We start from the raw sequence: 3,723 nt of genomic DNA on the forward strand, positions 1-3,723 counted from the left end.
AAACCTTCCACTATTATCTGTTCAGAGACCAGCCTCATGAAAGTGCTACAGAAGCCCTTGGGTGGTTACTGACCCATGATGTGGTGGGTCAAGTACTTTGCTGGGCCGTCAATGAGACCTAGGTTCAACCAACTCTGGGCAAGGGGGCCTAAAACTTGGATCTTTCTACTTTGCTGGTGACTACTTAGTGACTGAGGTCAAAACATGGGAAGCTTTCCTCTCCCATACATCCCTCCTTTGTTTCTGCGTACAGGTCCCAATAGTCATGGTTTATGGTTGATGTTTTCAGACTTCTAAGGCCACTATGGATCCATAAGGGGTTCAAGTGCCTGCCCTGACTTTTTACCCAGCCAATGAATACCCTTCTGGCTGTGCCGTGTCTGCAAATGTAGGCAGTTGATCATGCAGCTAGGAATGACATTCCTTGCCTACACGTAATTGCAGAAGGTAAAAGTCTCCATTGGCTTCACTGGAGGGAAATGTCCCTCCTAGAGAACTGAAGATCTGCCTCTGAGAGTAATTGAGAGCTGCCCTTTGACATGACTGGGGGATCTGGGTGCCCCTATAAGCAGACATAGTATGCAAGTCCTTCCTGAAATACTCAATATTATATCTATAACCTTATCTCTCTTTTCTTGCAGCTGGGTCTCTGAAAATCTGTCTCCTTCTCAATAAACTAGCATAGCCTCAAGATCGCATTGTATGATTAATGCATTGGTCATCCCAGCCTTTCCAAGTCTGCTATGTCTGTGAATGTAGAACCAGGTGCCTCCAAAAGTGTTAAAAATATTACAACAAGGTCAAATCTCAGCAATATTTGTTTCCTACCCAGCAGGAAAATTAGATCTAGTTCTCAGAATCAGACAGACCCCCAAACTTTCCACTTATCTATTTTCTAACTCCAGAAGTAGCATATTTACTAAGATTAAAGTTTCTCTAAAATCCCTTTGAGGTTGTCCTGGCTGGATCAAAAACATTGCCACTTTGGAGGTTTGAAATTCTGTCTGACGCAACTAAATTAGGAACTTTAAGAAAGTCTTCCTCCACTCCAAAGAGAACGGGTTTGCCAAATGGGTTTTGGTGAAGAGCTGCCTGATATTACAAGATGGGATATATGAAGCACGGGGAAATAGTCCCCGTTTTAATGGTCCTGCTAGAAGACGTACAGAACTCGGGTTGCTACAGACACTGGAAGACAAATCTGCCTGTGGGATAACAGCAGGAGAGAAAAGCAATTAGGACGTCTGGTTTTGTATGGCAGTTGCTGATGTGGAATAGTATGCCTTGGCTCGGCATGGGGGCATTTGTTAATTGATTGGCCACATGCATAGCCAGTCAATTTTTCAACCATTTAACATTGAAAATGAATAGAAAATGAAACTATATTACATCAGAGTGAGATGTGGGGCACACACCTGAGTTAAAGCACATCTCTTCCTAAGGTTACCAAAAAGCCCAGAAATAACAGCAATGGGATCATCTTTAGTGCTTTGAATGAAATAATGTCCAAGCTTTAATTGACATGGCACTTGTGGGGGGAAAAGCTACCTGGACTCTAAAACTAGGTTACATTTGGGTAGAAACAATTTGTAGCTGTCGACTTAGTATGGCTGGTTTCATGCCAATTTATCTACATGGTCTTTGTGTCTTTCTGTCTATCCATCCCATATCCAAACCTCTTACCAAGATAGTTATCTAATCTGGCTGGTCACCAGTAATATAGAAGATGATGGTAGGATTTTTGAAACTGTGTGGATGCTAGGTGATCAAGCCTCACTGAGAGCTGAAAGAACTCATCTTTCTAATTCTCTTAGGCACTTCTGACATTTCCATTTGGAGTGACTGCTTTAAAGGTTGTTTGAAAGGCAAGGATTTCTTAGGCTGGTATATTTTATTGGATCAACTATGCAATTGGCATAAAGCTTTCAAATACAAGACTTTCAATACTTGGTTGACTAGATGACATATCACTTAACTCTGAGGCTGCTTTTGAAACCCTGCCTGAACTGAGTGCAGGATAGTTTCTGAGGTCTATGTTAAAATCCTTTAAATGTGATTGATGAAAATACATTGTCAGCCCTTTGTGCTAGTCCAAACCCAGAGAATGAGTTGTCCTCTTTTTCATCATTGCCAGCAACAAAGTTTCCTGCTTATAGACTCATGAAGTTAGTACTGAGGACAAAGTCTCATCCCCGCACAATCTACTTTGTTTTCTACGGGCAAACGTCTTGCCTTCATTCTCTGCAGTGGTGATTCCAGGGCAGGAATATGCATGGCCATGTCTGCTCTCGGTGACCCCTTTCCAGATTTATCTAGTTCCCACTGTAGCCCCCAGTGACCCTCATGCAAACTATTTGGACTAATCTGAGTGACTGGAAATGAATGAACAATTATTTTCATTGCATATATGCATACATGTCAAATGGAGTAATGCCTGCTCCTATTGCTGCACGCTTAAAACATGAGGAAAAAAAAAATATCATTCAGTGTAGAAAAAAATCCCACTCTGAATACAACATGGAGAATGGGTGAACTGAGCAAGAAGCTGTCTTTTTAAGCAGAGAGGTTGGAATCAATTAAAATGCTTAGCTATATTTGCAAATAGAAGGTTATTAAAGGTAGATCAGATTTTGAAAACATCTAAAGGGTGTGCGAGTGCTAGCTGTTTGCAGGGGTAGTGAAAAATTAGAAAGTACATAGAAAAGCAGGTATAAGAATTATCCAGAAATGTGCATTTGAGAGACAAATCACTTTCATTTATAAGACTAAGAGGCTTGATACCAGAATTTGAACACCATCAGTGGGAGGCAATGTTAACATAGTGAGAAAAAACCATCTAGAAGAACTATGGCTGAAAACCAAAGTTAAATTCAGACACATTCAAATAAAAAGTAAGGCATACGTGTTTTAAGAGGATGATTGAGCATTGAAATATACTATCAAGGTAAATGGTAGATTCCCAGCAACTGATGCCTTTGGTGTAAGGCTGGATTTTCTTCAGGAAAGGCTGCTAGATTTTTTAGTCTTACATCTGCACATCAAAGGCCATTACATTTCAGAGTTTTTCCTTCAGCAAACCCTTCCTAATGAAATGCTCTAGTGAGCTTTTATGATGTCTGGATTGATTGATATTCTTCATATGATTAGCTATGGGGTATGCATTCAGACGGACAAAGGTTGTGCAAGCAGAAAGATATAAACCTAAGTGGGATCCTCTGATCTTAGAAAGCAGTCCCAGTTTTATTTCTAGCTCGGATTTGCTCAGTGGATGGGAAGCCAAGTGCAGAGAGGAGGAGAGAGAAAGAGCTAGACATTAAAAGGTGTCAGGTAATCAGGGCAATTACAGCTGCTTTGGTTATCCTTTCCTTCCTAGTCCAACCATTGCAAACTTAAGTAGTTTAGCAAGCCTTAGTCCTTAGAGAGTTAAGGGCTAGCTTGGATAGCAGAGTGCAAGTTTGGATTCTTGTGGTATTCAAAGTATTCATAGATGAGTTTTCTCAGCTCATAAAATCCTAAATCATCTCTGCACTTTGACATACTTTTGAATGTTAAGCTGAGATCAATCCAACACTATGTGTCTGTAGCTCCTTCAGAGACCTGAGAAGCAAGCTTCCTGCACTAGAAGCAATGATTAAAATCAGTCAGGTGTTGGAGTATAGAGGAGACCAATTAGGGTTTTTGAAACAGCCTAAATGACTTGGAGAACAGGTTTGCACTGACTTG

At 40.7% G+C, this 3,723-nt stretch overlaps 1 pseudogene; it reads left to right on the plus strand.

Annotated features, from left to right (window-relative positions):
- LOC112548678 overlaps positions 1–675 on the plus strand; it is a 1,759-nt pseudogene extending 1,084 nt beyond the window's left edge.
- Positions 676–3,723: the final 3,048 nt, after the last annotated feature.

Source organism: Alligator sinensis, unplaced genomic scaffold (genome assembly GCF_000455745.1).
Source record: "Alligator sinensis unplaced genomic scaffold, ASM45574v1 scaffold986_1, whole genome shotgun sequence".
In the NCBI taxonomy this organism is placed as follows: domain Eukaryota; kingdom Metazoa; phylum Chordata; order Crocodylia; family Alligatoridae; genus Alligator; species Alligator sinensis.